Source organism: Lucilia sericata, unplaced genomic scaffold, assembly GCF_015586225.1.
Source record: "Lucilia sericata isolate MDLA Ls3-8-SP2 unplaced genomic scaffold, ASM1558622v1 Contig000080F_arrow, whole genome shotgun sequence".
In the NCBI taxonomy this organism is placed as follows: domain Eukaryota; kingdom Metazoa; phylum Arthropoda; class Insecta; order Diptera; family Calliphoridae; genus Lucilia; species Lucilia sericata.
This window is the reverse complement of record NW_023994113.1, coordinates 559700-578643: the sequence shown is the minus strand read 5'-3', so window position 1 is coordinate 578643 and position 18944 is coordinate 559700. Positions and strand designations below refer to the sequence as shown.

The 18944-nt window shown below is 33.7% G+C and overlaps 1 long non-coding RNA gene across 2 annotated transcripts in view; it reads left to right on the top strand.

Annotated features, from left to right (window-relative positions):
• Positions 1–18944, top strand: part of LOC119599541 — a 196038-nt gene that overhangs the window by 62588 nt on the left and 114506 nt on the right. For both annotated transcript variants that reach the window (XR_005231080.1, XR_005231079.1), the window contains exon 3: positions 2933–2980. This is a non-coding gene — a long non-coding RNA (uncharacterized LOC119599541). The remainder of the gene's footprint in view (positions 1–2932; positions 2981–18944) is intronic.

The window sequence follows — 18944 nt, the reverse complement described above, 5'->3', positions numbered from 1 at the left end:
AAATATACAATGTAAATTTTTAAAACTATTAAGAGTAATTTCTTAATTGTTTAAGGAAGACCTTATGATACCTTATATGTATTTATTTGGGTGAATATACTGGTCCCGTTGTGTTACCCTATAACGGACCCTACATTAATTCACATGTCAAAAAAAAAACAACTTTATCTTGTTTGCATCACTTTTAGAGAGAGAGAACCGCAATTAACTGCAATTTCAGAATGACAAATTATATCCTTCAGAGTAGGACAAAGACATACAAGTTAGTTAGTTAGTCAGTTTGAAAGAAGGATGTTTATATACATCAAATCCGAAGAAATACACCTAGGCCTCTATCGGGAATGATGTGTGCTCTTTAACCAGTGCCTCAGGTGGGAATCGAACCTACCAACTCCGGTCTACTAGAACACTAACCACTAACCTACCGGAGGCCACAAAGACAAATAAAGCCTCAATATATTCCACTTTATCCTACGTGTAACAACTCATTCAGAAGTCGTTGAATGGTAGATTTAGTCTCGTAGTTTGCGCATCTATTATACACTGCCCTCGAAGGATAACTGCCAACGGAGTTAGTCTCATGCTTGCAACCCCTATACAATTTTTAGTTTAAAACATTTTTAAACATTGCATATCTGTCCATCTGCATACGGATTCCGCGAATCAAGCCAATTTCGGATACCCTGTTCCGAAGTGAAGCGAGACCAAGAGAGAGCGTTCTACATCTATCGAAACAAATAATAGTAAACGGACCACCAAAGATTAAGTCAATAAGGCCGATAAGACAAAACTTACAAACCACTTCTTTTTAAATAGCTTTTAACAATTCCAACATGTGGCCGATTCTTTTCAAGATGGAGTATTACGCTTTCATGTCTGGCAGCATATTCTTGGCATTTTTCAGTCACTGCTCACTGCTCACTGCAATGAATCAGTTACATTCAGTAGAAGTTCCCTCTGATGGTCTTACCAGATTTCAGCGGCTCATACTAAATAGGACCCTTTTGATACCACCAAATACAGAGCACTGTTCTAGTGATATGCATATGAGGTTTTAATGCCGTTTCGGCTTATTGGACCGGTTTAATATACGACCCGAGTTAAAGTAATAAATCCTGCCTTTATGAATCTTCCCCCATCTTGGTGTTAAAGAGCTTCTACCAATACCTCTAGCCAGCCGGGACTATAAACTGTTGATGATCAAATGTATCCTTGGTCTTTCCTTGGAATGATTTGACATCTGGTACAACGGGAACCGGTAGCCCACAGCGCAGAGTTTCGGATTTTGTCTTGTCCCGTTATTGAAGCGGTCCCATCGAGTTACACATAGTGGCTGTGGTTTAAACCCAAAATCGATTGAAGATAATGTTGGTTAATGATGTTGCCGAGACAACAGATACCTCACAGAAGAGTGACTGTAGGACTAAGCGTCGGAAATGAGTTGGTATCAAGTGTATATGATACGGGATGGATATAAGGATATGCGGGCCTTACCTGTGAGTGTGTTGGATGTTTTTCTCAATGTGCTGGGTTGAATGGTAATGCATACATCCATATCTTATACAAGTGATACCATTGAATTTTCCTTCCTTGTCCGGGTATGTTTAGGGTTTACTGTGTTGATACCAGATTCGTTCACTGTGAGAAAGAACAAGTCCTCGGCTTATTTGATAGATTCGTGTTTCGGTCTACCGATTACATCTCTGTGATCGGTAGTTATGTTTTTGTATCTCGGAAAGTAAGCAACGGATTTGATAACTCGAGTTCTTGAGCAAAATTGTTGTACATGGGGCGGAAGAACCATGTAAAGAAATTGCCACCGGCTTCAAAAATACGCACATTGAGGATGAAAAGGTCTACCGTGAAATAAGGCCATGAAGGCAGGTGTTCACGTGAAGTACTTTGATTTTTTTCCTTCAAAGCGTCTTTCCTTGAAATCGTCTTTCAAGGTCTCTCGACTTCAATTCGTATGCTATCCAATTTCCCTGTATTTGGATGAATCCTGCTGCTTATAAACGTCTACCCGATAAAAATTTAAATTTTAAATGATTTCTGTTCTGTGTGTGTGTGTGTGTGTGAAATAAAAGCTTAACTGTTACGAAAATATTATTGTTGAAAGGCAACCAACGACTATTATTCTTGTAACTTCATTTTAATAAAATTATATAATAATGGCTGTTGCGTTTATCTTCTTCTACATGAATATGAAGAGACATGTCTATGTTAATTGCATTTGTTCTTGTGCCAACAATATAAATGACAGTGAATTTTTATTATTTTTTTTTTTTGCTTTTCGTAACAAACAGGAGATGGCCAATGTAATACAGACAATATACATAAAAATATGAAAGAAAGAAGGAACGACTATAAAATTGTAAAAAAATTACTTTTATTTTTTTTAATAATATTAAAAGCTTAGTTTATTTATTTAATTCTATAACTTGTTATTTGTACATCCCCTGTTAATACAATTTTCTTTTATACTTAAATGTGAACACAGTTAGTTGTATGGGTATTTGTATAGTATGGAAATAATATAAAATACTAAAAAAAAATAGCAAAACGAGTGTTACACACTGAAAATCATTATTAATTTCATTTTATATATACATTTACCTAAAATCTTGTTACGAAAAATGCCTTTACAAAACTCACATTTATCTTTTGTTTCATTTGGGTTTTATATCGTTTGCCTCTGCCCTTGCTTGTGTTAAGGATTTAGCCAAATGTTTGAGAAACCACATACAATTGTACAATTTTAATTTAGTCGAAATTTTTATTAATGATACTTTTTTTGCTCAGGGTTGCTTAAGAAATATTTATTTTATGTTAAATATAACATATATTTATTTTTGTGATATTTTTATAACATAATCTTTTTTGTATTTGTTTCTAAATAATTGAGTTTTATTTATTTCTTTTTCTTTTACAGATGATGATCTTTTGTATTACAAAGTTATATATCGAAAATTTTTAAAAGGTAAATATTAACAAGTTCTGTTTTTTAAAAGTTATGATTTAGAAATCAAGACATGTTGGTTGGTTATAAGTATGCCATGGTGGGTACTACGTCAATCAAGGCTTTGGAAACATTGCTAGATATCAATTCAATTGGAACTTATATAAAGGAGGTTATAGCAGCGTCATCAATATAGGCTGGACTTATTGAAAGGCTACATACAAACACAGGATGTGGTCGATCGCTTTTATTTCTTTTAGTTTATGAGCAATTAATTGTTGAGCGTTTAAGTACTCAAGCTATCCAATCTCTGACCAATGCTGCCCCTTTGCTTACATTTCGTTTACAAGCACGCAGATGGGATGGCCACCTATAGACGTAATCGGTATACCGAAACACTCACAGAGAACATATAGTGGTAAATCTGGTATGAACAAAGTTAACCCTGAACATACCCGAACAAAGAAGGAAAATTCAATAGTATCACTTGTACACAGAGGGAAAATAGACGTTTTAAAATTATACACTGCTGGTACCAAATTTTCAATAACATCCGTTGTCAAACTATGTACGGATAGTTGTCAAACCAACAACAAAAATATCAAATGGTACAAAAAAATCATAATGTGTTAGCAAAATGACAACGCTATGTTATCAAACAGAACGTTGCTTTGTTGAAATGACAACGATTCGTTGACGAAATCACAACGATGCATTGCCGAAATGACACGTAGCTTAATGGAAATGGCAATAATGCGTTGTTGCATTTACAACAATGCGTTGTCAAAATTACAACGGATGTTGTCAAAATGATAACTGGGTATTATTTAAATTTTATACACATCCGTTGTCTATACATTAACAAACGTAGTAAGCTCACTTTTGACAACGGTTTGTATCAATTTCGGTAATTTTATACCGGTTTCTTCCCTCCGTGTATAAGATACCTTACATCCATCACTATTCAACCCAGCACACTTCACATTCATCCGATACACTCATTGAGAAAGCATCCATCCTTGACACCAACTCATTTCCAATACTTAGTCCCACGGTCACTCCTCCGTGTGGTATCTGTTGTCTCGGAAACAGTACCGAAGTTATCAACTTTACCGTGCATTCGTCTTTTAACCAACATTCTCTTCCCGATAGTGCTGTGTCTGTTTGAACCACAGCTACTAGTGCACCCCGAAAGTGACCTATCTAATAAGTGGGACAAGACAAAGTCCTAAACTCTGACCCTTGGGCCAGTGGCTCCCTTGGTACCAGATTATGTAGTTATCTGGTTCGACCCCATGTCAAATAATTCCAAGGAAAGACTGAGGATACATTTGATAGTCTCAGCAGACTAGAGGTATTGGTAGCACCTCTTTTCTACGGGTTTTTAATAATACCAAGAAGATGTCTGAAATAAACTATAGGCTACTTTTTACTTCAAAATTTTAAGTGGGCTACTTGCCACGCCCACATACAAAGTAATAACTTTCATATCTCAGAAACTGCAAGAGCTACAGTCTTCAAATTTTGTATGGACATGAGTATGAATATGAATACGTGGGGTAGCCTAGCTATAGTGGGCCATATAAAGAAGATATTAAATTAGTATATCTGAATCAATACAACAGCTAGAGTCCTGATTTTTTTAGTATTAACATGAATGTTTTTGGACAAAAAATGGGCGGACTAGAAATAGGGGGGGGGGGGGGGACTCCAATATGATTTAAAAACTTAAATTCATTTATCTGGCAAACTATTGTAGATGAAATCTTAAAATTTTGCACAAAGACCTTTAGCATCCATGAGTATATTTAAGAGAAAAATGGTCGGACTTTCATAAGGGAGTTTTGGCACATACCATACGGATTAAATACAAAAAAATGTATATCTAAGAAACTATTAGAGCTAAAATTTTAAAATTTTGCACGAACTACTGTAACATCCATGTGAACATTTGAGTAATAAATTGGTAGACTAGATTTTAGGGGCGTGGTACTTACCATTTAAATTAATTTAAAAAATTCTTTTATCTAGGAAACTATTGGAGCTAGAAGCTTCAAATGTTGTGTGAAGAATTTTAACAGCCATTTGAACATTTGGGAGAAAAATTGCGGGACTTTTAGTGGGGAGTCTGTCACCTGCCATATGAATTAAGTTCAAAAATTCGTATATCTGGTAAACTATTAGAGCTAGAATCTTAAATTCTTTACGAAGAACTCTAACATTTGGGTAACAATTTGGCGGAAAGGGGTTTAACACCTCCCATAGGAATTAAATATAAAAATTAGTATATGTGAGAAATTGGAGTAGTTAGAGTTAGAGAGGGTAGCAAAGCAAATTGGAGTAGTTAGAGTTAGAGAGGGTAGCAAGCTATAGCTAGTTTCTTTATATATACGTAAGGGATTTTAACCAATATGTTCCATGTAAAGGAGCTCAAAAGGGACTCGAAGTTTTTTAGGTGTACTTTGTACAATTTTCTATAGCATACATTCTTCTATCAACCGGATATAACAGGCGCAATAGCTGTCTAGGTGTATTTTCTAACCTAACCTAAACCTAGTGAACCGGTAGTTAAAGTTTAACAAATTAAACCATTAAGGTGTGCTTGAACTTAAACACCCCTTATAACACAACAATTAAATTATCTAATCTTATCTTATCTTAATATTTCTTACATATTTATAAACCCATTAACTTCATTTAAAGAATATAAAACTTAAGAATGTAAAACTTAAATATTTTATACGAGTACTAGACACGCAGATGCCATCCAGTTAAATTTAGCAAATAAAGTTAAACGCCATAGAACAAGAACAAGAAAAACAAAATCAAATTTCAATTTTCTACTGAAATCCTGCAAACAAAACAAGCTGAAATCCTGTTGTTAAACTTTAGCAAATAACTGGCTAAACAAACGCGTGCAATTAATTAAAAACAAACAAAAAACTGTTGGGCAGGATGGCGGCAAAAAGCAAGAAAAAATTAAAAAGCACAACAACAAAAAATTAAGGCAAATGTTTAAAATGGACTTCATGCCGCACCTTTTGTATAAAACGACAATGACAGACAGTGTTGGCAAGGAATCATAAGTTTGGGTCAACTTACCAAAAACTTTCTTCTAAAGTCAAGTGTTTAAAAATGAATTCCTTTTAGTTACTGACTGAACATAACGACAAAAATTTAATAATATTTTTTGATGAAACACTGAAGATAAAAGACAATATGAAATGAAATTAGAACAACCTACAAAAACTGTCAATTTGGTTTTTAATTTTTTTTTATTCGGAACAAAAACTACTTGAAAAAGTAAAATGTTTCTTAAATGTTTCAGTTTCTTTACTAATGCTTCTCACCGCTCAAAATATCATTTAATTTTTGTTGCTGTTGTAGGGCAGTTTTTGACACTGCAGTTTTACCTTTAAATGCTTCTAAAAGGATTTGCGACACCAATCACAAGAAGAGAGAGAGAATGAAGGAAACAAAACGAAGCGACAAAAAAACCTACAAAGTTCTTTAATACTCTGTCATCTAGGACTAAATGTATTTGTGAAAGTGTGAGTGATGATGTCGCTGTCAATGTTGATATTGCACAATGGGGTCAGTTTTACAAATAAATCTATAGAATTGAGAACTAATACATATACAGCTATTTGTGGCCTTAAAATAACGAGATTTAGTTTTAAAATATAACATTTTTTTAACCCACTGTGCAGCTGTCTTTCTGTGACCCTCTCGTACTTTATTTTACAGATTTTTCTTTTAAATTGAAAATATAGTATAGAGATTTTACTACACTGTAAGTGTATGTATTTGTTTCCTTTTCCGTTCTGTTGTGTGTGTATATATGTATGTATGTGTGTGTGTTTGAGTTTATATAGTTGTACCGTATTATATGCTTAGTGAATGACACTTTGTAAATATAAAATTAAAAGAAATCTTTTATATTTTTTTCACTTTTCTGTTGTACGTGCTTGTTGTAAAAACAAACAGCAGCAGCGTTGGCAAGCGGCTGAGCTAGAGGTGTAGCAATAATAAAACCAACAATTGCAACAAAACGTTGGCCATTGAAGTGTTTAAGCCAAAGGATTTCAACAAAATTTCAGCAAAAACTGTAACTGTAACCGAATGCAAAAGAACGTAAAAGCAGTTTTAGCCAAGAATAAAGTTAAAATGAAATGAAATTAATATGATGAAAAAAAGTATACTTAAAACCAAAGGATCTCAAGCAAAGCACGAATATACAAAAAATCAAGTAAAAAAGAAAAAAACTACCTTCTATTTTACCTTAAATTAAAAACAGACACGAGCACAAAAATCATAAGTTTATTTTCATTTCATTTTTATTTTATTTATTTTTTTTTTTGCTCACTGAATTCAATATTCGTCAAGTTTTATTACATTTTCTATTCAATTTCTATTTGCGCTCGTTTTTCTTCTTCTAAGATTTTGGTTTCTTTTTGTTGTTGTTTCTTTACTACCCAAAAAAAGTTCTTTTACATTCGAATGATTTTTATTTTATTTAACTTTTAAATAGAGATATTTGAATATCTTTGTGAGAAACAAAATAAATACATTTTTATTAAATCATATCTTCAAGTTAATTGAATTGAGATTGCAGCAAACATTTATGACCATTAAAATATTTTGAAATGTTTAAGGGAACTGAATACATACATACGTATATGTATTTCAAATTAAATTAAAATTTTACTGACTTATCGAAATATGTACCTTTTGATGACGATTTTGGTTACATTTGGATTTTGGTTACATTAGGACCAAATGTTTTTGGATTTCGAAGTCTTGTATATGGAAAGCCTGTTATGCATGCTCGACATTCGACTGAATCCATTCGACTAATTTTGTATAGTATGTAACTTCATACCAACCAACCGCAGGATCCCGAGAGCGATCTGACATACCGCCTAACTATTCCGTTCGTCCTGAAGGTACATGTATGTTTCGTCACAGTCAAAGTAGCACCATAGGCTCTCAGAATTGTAGCATCTTCGACTACCAGACCCGGGGTACAAGTCAGTTTCGTGGCAGTCACAGTAGCTCCAGCGGCTCTTAGACTTGTGGCCTCCACCTGATTTTAGCACCCTGACCAAGGACATAGGGCCATCTTTACATTAATGTCAATGGGGGTATGGTAGTTTATACCTCCACCACAGGTACGAATAGGACACTGCCGATACTCTGGAGTCAGACGCATACCAGGATGCCGTTCAATGTGAGTCAGACGTTTTCTGGATTTTGTTTCAGCTAAAACTATTCGGACTAACAGAACCAAATTGTACTTTCCAGCTGCTCTTAACATAGGGAACAGACCCTAGAAAGGTACGGTTATGTTGCCTAGGTAACCCAAACAGCAGTCCCGGAACGACATCGCAAAGAAAAACGACGATAGAAAGGGGGGAATTGGTAGCCGCCCTAACTAAGGGAACATACGCTCCAAATTGAGGTCGTGATCGCTAGGCGACCGAAGATGGTCATTTACCCCATAGCCGCTCTTAACATCGATTACAGACGCTGTGCATACTTAAGCCCCTGCACCGTGCTCGAAGACTCTGGGTGACTACCCGGGTTACAAAATTAATTCGATTGCTAATGTCAGGTTTCAATCAAACGATATATGATCGGATATGCAATATAACATCGAGTATGTCGTCCCAAATGAATCGCAACAAAATCAAATGTCGATGCGTAATGTAGCAAATCTTTTGACAATGTCACAGTCTCTTCATATCCCAATGACCGAACATGCTTGGTGACGAGATCTTTCAGCAAAACATGGCGGATCTAGAGTGGACGGTCGATCGGTTATCATCCATACTGTGACCATAGGATGAATGACATTAGGTCAAGGTGTTTATAACGGTGGCCTTCGGATCATGGTACTGTCCGGTTGTATTTGATAGTTCTTATATAGTAAGGAGCTCTGCTATATGGTGTTATTTATCTCTCCCAATTAAAAAACATTTTTTTATGGGCATTTAAAATAATATGTATTAAAAATCAAAAATTACAATATGGACCTAAAAAGCATCGAGCATGGCTTTTCGGATCCAGCTGTTCCGATAGATGATGGAAAGGATGTATTTCTGGCTTATGTGCCTAATACGTTATCATTAAAGTCTGGTGTTCCAAAAGCCTCATCTGAGAAGGTCTCCCTTAAGGCCTTAGTATCATAAGCAACCAGGTCGGGTGCCTTACTTGACATCTCTTAATCAACTGGGCATTCATAACAAACTACTATGCTGGGTACCGGGCCATGAAGGTCATTCTGGCAATTCAAAAGCCGATTGTCTGGCAGAACCATTCTTTGGTTACCCCAAAGGGTACATTAGGGAAATATGTGGTTCTTATATTATTCTTATACAAACTACTATGCTGGGTACCCGGCCATGAAGGTCACTCGGGCAATTAAAAAACAGATTGTTTGGCAGAATCATTCTTTGGTATCCCCAAATGATACGTTAGGAAAAAATGTGTTTCTTATGTTGAATCCGAATTTCTCCGCCACTGAGAGTCAATATGAACCCTCATACATGTAAAATGATTCATAATGCAGACAAAAGGTTAATTCCAATGGTTATTGTCGCTTTACAGGAGTGGCTTAAGAATACTAATGGGTTGTTATACAGGAGACTGTGGATTTAGATACCACCAGGACATTTATTTTGTGATTGGTGGTAATGAGTTCTTAGAGCATTTCTATTGCCAAATGACATATTTAATCTCTCACCGACTAGGACTTTAATGTTCATACGAGAACATAACCTTCAATGGTTAACTAAGGGCTGCACAAAAGATCTTTACTCAGATCGCAATGCTGTGCCCCTATCTCAATCAATCAATGACAGATTGTCATAGTGCTTGTGGTATTAGATGGGTTAAGATCACTATTTGGACTCACAGTGGAAATGAATAGAATGATAATAATTTAACTTATCTATATCAGTTAATTTGTAAGGAACTTTTTTGACAAGAATTCTGCGGATAGGGGCACAATTTTCCCGCCTTTAATGACGTAAAATCTTTAAACTACTGCCATAATAACTGGCTGTTTTCTTTTACACGCTGGCTTATTGGAGTTAAATTCACGTACATAGATATATTTACATTTTTCATTTCTATGTTTTTTTTTGCCTATTTATTTTTTTCATTTTTGTATCAATACATACTTGTACAGATTTTGGTGTGTTTTTGTGTGGCAAAGCCGTTGTTGATATTTTTTCGTGTTAAGAACTTCAGAGTTTTAGTATTATGTATAGACACCAGTTTTTTGTTGTATTTTTTGCTGTTGCAGGAACTTGAAGGTATAAAAAATTTAACATATTTTGCTTTTCTTTTTTCCGTTCTAGTTTTTTTTTTTCTTAATTTTTTTTTTTTTTTGCAACATTTCTATTTACACCAAAAATTGTAGTCAAGGCAATACGTTAGACTTCACACTAACACTTTAATAACAACAGACATATGCAACAATATATACATATGCCTGTATACATAGACATTTCATGTTTCTTAGTGGTGGTGGTAGTGTTGCTTGTCATTTCCATCGTCCTCGTCCTCATAGTCGTTGTCGTAGTTACCTCTAGCACTGACACAATTCTTTTACTTTTTTTTTTTGCTATATTTCTGTATTTTATTTTTATAACTATATATTTTTTTTGCACCTTTACAACTGTATACTTATACTTACCTGTAATGTTTGTGTCTTTTATACTTCTTTTATATATGAAGGACATTGAACATATTTTTTCCACGTCATGAAATAACGTTAAAATATAAAGCTCTATGATTACTAAGTATGTAGTGGTATTTGTGGGTCGGTGCCCTGCGGTTATACAAGGAGTCATTGTATCACAGTTTCATATATATTATTTGGATTTAATGTCTAACTATTTGAGATTCCCTAAGTAATCTTGCCTGTAATCTACGAATCATCAGCGATGATTCATCACTCTTTCTCTCTCTTACACTAGTTGAGAGGAAAGTAATTTTAAACCTTTGTTTCCGTACTATATCTTAGCAACTAGTTATTTAACCAATCAGAAGTAGTCTATTGTGGAGTTAATTGCTATCAAACCGATGTATGACTGTAGTCTATGAAGAGTTTATTTACTTGAATTTACCTTCTAGACTAAGCCCAACTCTGCAAATTATAATTAAAACCTTTACTTCAAGACACTGCGAACTGCAGATCTGACGTCCTTATTTCGTGTAAGTGTGTTGGTTGATTTTTTAAAAGGTTGTCTAGCTACGAATATTTTATTTTTATTTTTTTTTCTACATTTCTTATTTGCTGTAGAAAATCTTTTAAAAAAACACAAACTCTTAAGATGAGCTTAACATTTTCAAGCTTTTGCTTCTCGGCAACGATGTCCCCCATACTAAATAATAGACAAAATACACGTTTTAGAATTATAATTCTATACAGACTTTAATAAACGTCTGTACAACTGAAAAATCTTGTAGAATTTTTCTTTTATCACAATTTTCGTTTTTGTGTTTGACTTTGAGTTAAATTTTATTTGGCACAAAAGTATAAATTCTTTTGCTGGTGGTAGTGTTATTAAATTACTCATATTATGAGGATTATTTTGCTAGGTGCTGAACATTTTAAAGTTAAACTAAACTAATATTCTACTAAAACTAGTAAATAAAATGTAAGTAAATATAAAGTTTAGCTTTAAAAACTAAACTTAAGATAAAAACTGCTAAATATAATTTAGAAATGATCAATGAAATTGTTTATTTCAAAAATTGTATATTTTTGTTCCAATTTAATAAAATCTCCATTGGTTTATAGTTCCCACCCCTCCCGATCATTCATCTTTAATAAATTTGCCAAACATTTCAAAATAAATAAAATTACTTAAACATTTTATTTATTTTTAATTATTTTTTGTGTTGTTTTTTCTTCTTTTTCAGACATTAAAATGTGTCCTTATTTCATTCATTTATTTGGTTCCTCCTGCTTGTGGCAGTAAATAGTTTTTACAAATAGTTGTAATCGTAATTGTTTATTTTTTACATGTAAATACGAGCTCGTAAATTTTTGTTGTATTTGATTGCTGTTTTAATGTTTACAACATTTATAACTTTTAATTAAACTATTAACAGAGTGACATAAATAGTTGCGGATGCAGACAAAAGTATATATAGTGGGATTTAACAACAAAACCTTACTCTTATGCTGAAAATAATACACATTTTTGACCAAATTTTTTGAATATTTTTATCCTTTTTAAATTGTGGAATTCTCAATTTCCGATTCATGTAAGTATGATAAATCAGTTAGTGGATAATGCAGTTATGTATAATACATAAGAAACTTCCAAATTTTATCAAAATTCCTACTACTTCTCAGATTAGTTAAGTTTAACAGGATTGTATGCTAAGGAATACATTCACTCGGAGACCCAAAGGGTCCAATGTGATTCCCTTTAATGAAGAATAAAGAACAAGAATAGTAGAGAGAAGATGGAAGAATAAGAGAGATAGAAAAAGTTAGAAGAGTAAGAATTTCCCCCCAAGAAATAGGATTACGGAAAGAAAGTGGAAATAAAAGGGAAATCTTCATTGTCCGTCACCTCAAGATATTCACCTGATATACCACAACCTGACATCGTGGAATCTTCTACCTAGCCACTTCAGTCTCAAACTCTGTACTATGGGACAGCTGTATAAGATATGCCCCAATGTTTTTAGGTCCCCCTCGTCCTCACACAACCTACAAAAATCATGCGTGTTAACGACCCCATAAACCCTAAAGGCCCCAATTGCGCAGTGACCATTTATTACTCCTACTAAAGTACTTATACTCTTCCAGTCCATTCTTAACTGTTACACCTAAATTAAGGCATTGATTTACTTGTAATTTGTTTTTGTTTTCAACAAATTTGTATGGAACTCAACGCAATAATTTAGTGTAGGGCCGTAATAGTATTCTGGTTGCTTTTGGCTTTAATTTCGGTCATAGTGCCCTTGAAACCCTGCAATCCAGCCTACTGTGCTAGGATCGGTTGGTAGAGTTTTTGAATTTTTAAGATTAGTCCATAGTAATAACAGACAGGGGGTTTTACAGAACTATTCTTACTATAAAGGTCAAGCTCTGAACCTTGTCTGGATAATTCATCTGCGATCACGTTTCCTCGAATATCACAATGTCCCGCTACACTATCTATAACAAGACTAATGATTCTAGGTCCCTTCTGCAGCTAGTTACCAAGCTAGAATATAACATGTGACATTGTAAAGCTCGCCAAGATCTCCGCCTAGAAGACGATATATTCATCCGAAAGTCTATAGGATACTCTAATGTTATCATCAACCCGATTAACTCCGGTCCCTGTACCAGATTCCTTATTGGTCCCGTCTATAAAGACTTCACACCACTCAAACAGTACTTCGAACCCAATCCACTCGTACCTACTAGGAATCACCATTGAAGGTGTCACTCCGAAGTCCAAGGTCCAAGGCTTCAGATTTTCTCCATCACATCTGGTATTTGTCCTGAAATTTAAAAAAAACACAGCTTTTGCCCTTTTTGAGACATTATAACAGCTCCAAGACAACTTTGTTACTTATAAAATATTGTATGTCGTGGATAGTCCATTCTGACATCATCTGACATATCTTCTTTCTTATTCGAGATAGGAAAGTATACTTTGGTCTCTGGGTTAAAAATTTGTCGGCTTTCTTGACAAAACATTTAGCTGGATTTCACACATACCTTTATATAAAAAAATTGTTCCACGATAACCAGACCATGTCAATAGTTGTATCACTTAATTTATGTTACTTATATGGGTTCTATATAGGCCACAGGCCCCTCAATTCTTGAAATTTTTCTGTTCGCCTACCAATCGGGCAGAACAATCTTGAAAGTATTTGAAAATTGTTTATATTTCAGGCTCACAGACTGTAGAATTATACTGAATCAAGTATCAATTACACTTGGTAACAAGAAAAGTCTACATACATACACTCTGTACTATGTGTAACTAGTGTGAAAGCTTTTCCAATCCTTCCTTCATTGAATCATTGAACAATGAAAAAACGCCATTATGGTCACTTTGTTTACTTTGATATCCCAATGGATATGCATATAAATGGAGGCTTCCAGGGTCAAATCCGTGCTGGTCCGTTGAAGATTCATTCCACAGCTCAAAGAATCATCCAACACTATTAAAGACTAAATGCCAAAAGATAATAACGCTTTACTAAAGACTGAGGTCATAGCTGCTCCAAGTCCATTCTGAGGCTTCGTATATTCTGTGAATTGCCGGTTGAAACCTCATATCTTGTAAGAAGTCTCCTTAACTTATAGTAAAATCGTCATTTTTTACCATTGATACACCCCCTAGTAAGGATGTAATCGGTTTAGTTTAGTTATTAACGATTAGCTTCCCTTATTTTCTATATTCCAACACAGAGTTACATTTGGTAATACAGTGGTCGGTTAGGCAGTTCAGTTTCTTAGTTTTATGTTATAAATTTGCATGAATAATAATAGTTCCTCTGTAAACACGAACTAAAGATAATTGTGGACAAATATTTAAGAAACTATAAATAATAAATTTTTATATAAATGTTCGACTATTTAATTGTGTTTGTTTACAATCGTATATATGTATCTGTATAATTTGTCTGTATCTGAACTCTAACTTTCGCATGTACATTAGGGTTACTGATGATCGCTGAAAATGATAATAATAAAAATAATAATAAGTCAGCGAAAACGCATTTCAAAGCCCTTTCACATGATATCAGCTCCTGAAAAAGGACCTTTCTATCCTTCGACTTTGCTTATCAAATGTAGAAACCAGGACAAACATTTTGAGTATATTAGAATTTTCGGTGGATATATCAGTAACTTGAGTTTTCTCCATACAAACGGAGCCACCCTAATGTACATATATATTTACATATGCTGGCAATTTTATATTCACATACATACGGGTAAATACATACATATGTATGGCATATAAAGTGGTTTTCTCTGTACATGACATGCTTTTGGCCATTTTTAATGCATTAAATTTTCTTTTTTATTTTTATTTCCAGTTTTTTTTCTTATTTCCTCTCTCATACCTTTAAATTATTAGTTTTTTTTCATTATTTCTTCCATTTTGTGGTTTTTATATATATTTTTTATGTTGTGGCCACAAAAACACAGTCTTCTAATTAGCACACTGTCATGTTATTTGGCCTAAAGAAAGGGCAAAAGGGAAATTATCTGGTAAGGGTATACGGAAGTGAGAAAAATAGGCTATACGAAAAACAAGGAGTATACAATCAAACATAATAAGCAAAACGTACAAGTAGAGGCCACCCATTATTACCACTTTAAGAAAAAAATGACAGTTGAAAACTAAATACATACAAACAGGCATATAAATTTTATAGTAATGATACAAACACATTCACACCCCTAGTACATACAAACACATACAGTTAACAGTGTTAGTAACAACATTCTAAAAATGCTAACAACAACGGCAATTGACAACAATCATTGTAGACGATGTTAACAATAATACAAACACTAACAACAACAGCAATTGCTGCTGCTAACTATTACCAACCACTATTAAAAGACTAAACTAAAGTGGAGTGGTTTAGAAAGAGCTTAGTAGGCATAAAACTTGTTCTAAGGATCCATTATACAAGGGATATCTTTTTTTCGTTCATTTCATTTCTTCTTTTCCGTTTCCGTTTTACAACACATACGAGTTTAAGTTGCTATATGTAAGTGTGTGTGTATTTAAGTCTGGCTACTTGAGTATGTGACATATCCAAACAGGAACGAAGGAAGAACAAAAAAACAAAGTACTTTCCCACTAACCTTCAGTCTGTAATCTTTTTGTCTTAGCTATTTTGGTTTAGTTTTATTATAAATTTTATTGTTTATATATGTACTAGCTATACCCAGTGTGCTTTGCTACCCTAAAAGCAATATGTATAAATAAAAAAAACACTTAACTATTTTGAAGATTCTAACTACAATAGTTTTCCAGATTTACAATATGTCAAGCAAATTATTGCAAGTTCGCCAGTTTCTATTATATATGAAAAATTTGAAGAATATAAGAGTTTCCAAGATTTTGTAATTAATTCATATATGTGGTGCCAAGCCACCCATTGAAAGTCCGCCCGTTATTGTCTAAATGCTCCCATTAATGTCAAAGTTCTTCATGTAAAATTTGAAGATTCTAGCTCTAATAGTTTCTCAGTGAGGGCTTCAAGCTCCCCAAATGAAAGCTCGCACTTTTTCCCCAAAATGTTCAGATGAATATTAAAATAATTTGTGCAAAATTTTAAGAATCACGTTCTATTAGTTTCCCAGATAAACGAAATTTTATATTTAATTCATATAAGAGGTGCAAAGTTCCCCATTGAAAGTCCGACCGTTATACTCTAACTGCCTTATTCATAAACATTTATCAAAGGTTTATAGTAAAAATTTTGTATGAAAATTTGATTTATAAACCTTTGATAAAAGTTTATGAATAAGACCCTAAATGTTCAGATGAATGTCATAATTCTTCAAGTAAAATTTCAAGATTCTAGCTCTAATAGTTTCTCAGATATACGAATTTTTATTTTTAATTCATATGGAGGCTTCAAGTAACTGTAATTGAAGTTTTACCAAATAAAATTGTAATTAAAGCTTTACCAATTATAATTTACTTTAATTTAAGTTTTGCCAATTACATTTAATTGTAATGTATAATTGAGCAATAACCAATTACATTTACTTGAAATTGTAATTGAAGTTTTGCCAATTATAATTACTTATAATTGTGTTAGTAATTAGTAATACCTAAATTACAATGACAAGTAATTGTATTTGGTTATTTGCCAATTACACATTTCAAGTAATTATGATTGATAAAACTTCATTTACAATTACAAATATATAGCTTAATTATACATTACAAGTAATGGACTTGCTAATGAATTACTTTATATAACTATAACCCTTAAGTAACATTTACCTACGGCTCTTGCGATGAGTACTTGATTTTGATCACTGCAATATTTCCAAATTGAGTTCGTATACTGGATTATAGTCAAAAAATTTTTAAAGATACTTGTAATTGAAAATTTCGAATAATCGGTTTTAGATCGCAGATTTCCCCAACTTCTAAAGACTTTAAAATGCAATTCAACTAAATTTATACTAATTTTTTGCAATAATCAACTTAAGCTTAAAGGTTTACACAGTTCTTAAATATCAAAAATTAAAAAACAACAAATATTCACACACAAAGTTGGTATTAAGAAAAATTATATTACTCGTTTGAGTACAACCCGCAAAGGGGGAATGGGCAGTGGAGAAAATGTAACAAACAATAGTGTATTTTTATATGTATACAAACATACATATACCACTACCACTTCCGTACGGATGCGGAAACTTAAGCGTCATGTTAGGTCAGCTTATAGGAAGTGCATGTAAATACATGCAAACACATACTAAGATACAAATAATTTACTAATACACATAAACTCATAGATACTTACAAATACCGTATATATGCATGCACTTAATTTTCATGTGTATGTAAGTATATGTAAGTTGTGGTTGGTGTTGTAGAGCACCAACATACATATATACAAATTAATACTTCTTTCAAATACATTTTCATATGTAGCTAAGTATATGAGTGCATGTACTTGTATTCAACGTGTTCTAAATTTAAAATTGTTTGTTGTTGTTTCATATTTGACTGCTAAGCTAAAGCCTTGGATACTGGCATTGTTGTTCTCACAAAATAGATTTTAAACTAAATGTGCCGCCAAATTTAACCGTGTCAACACTTTGTGGCCTACTATGACCTAACTTGATCTAATGTGTCTTTGGTTCTTTCTTTTTTCAACAATTCAAAATGGTCAAAATTAATTTCGTTTGGTTACGAAAATAATACATTCACTTTAGGCTATTACATCAGTTTAATTCGTAACATCCTTTTGCAGTTTACTGCAAGGTTTTTGGAACACCAAATACAAAGAGGGAGTTAAGTAGAATATGAACCAGGGACTTCCCGTTTGTTAGTCACTGCACTGCACCCCCGATTAGCTATTGGGCGTCAAATGATGGCTTTCACACAAGCTAGAGTTATTATTGGTTCAATAATAAAAAAAGTGTTCATTATATTCTAATGAACGACTTTTTTCTGATGGAAATTTATAATTTTTAATACTTGCGTTACATTTATTGTGCATTTCCTTAGAGATCTGTTATATACATACTCAGTTCATAAAGATAAGAATGTTTAAATGAATACTATACATTCCATTGTACTAACCCCCCGGGGGCATATTTCCTTGATGAAAGACCCTCATCTTGGTGTATTGCAATCCCGGGGAAAAGAGGTGATACCAGTACCTCTAGTCTGCCGGGACTATAAATTGGTCACTCCTCGGCTAGTCCTTGGTATGTTTTGACATGGGGTCTAACCAGAGAACCACTACGGGTGGCCAGTTGCCCGCAGGACTAGTCCTGGCTAGTCAGTTGGTTGAGGTTCCTTCGGGATCCACGTAGTGGCTGTGGTTTAAACCCAAATTCGCGGGAAGAGAATGTTGGTTTAAGGACTGATATATCCTACACATTGGTTGGTTAATTCTCTTTTCAAATGACACATGTCTGCATTCCTGAACGCGATCGGTATTTCTTACCGGTCGTGTAGTAGGGAGCCGGTATATGCTGGGGAATTGTCAGGATAGCGTTCAGTTAATGCCAATCATTCCGTAGAGGGATCTTTATGATCATGGGAATCGAACTGATGCCAAAATTGGTGAATGATTGGGAAAGTTTCCATATATTCGAAATTATTACTGATTTAGTATGTCTTTTTACGCTTCGGGGAAGTTTCATGGTGCTGTTGCCATCTCAACAGGATATATTATTTCATGTTACGCGACTATTTGTCAGGGTAATTATTGGGTTCAGTTGATATTCCTACATCCTTGT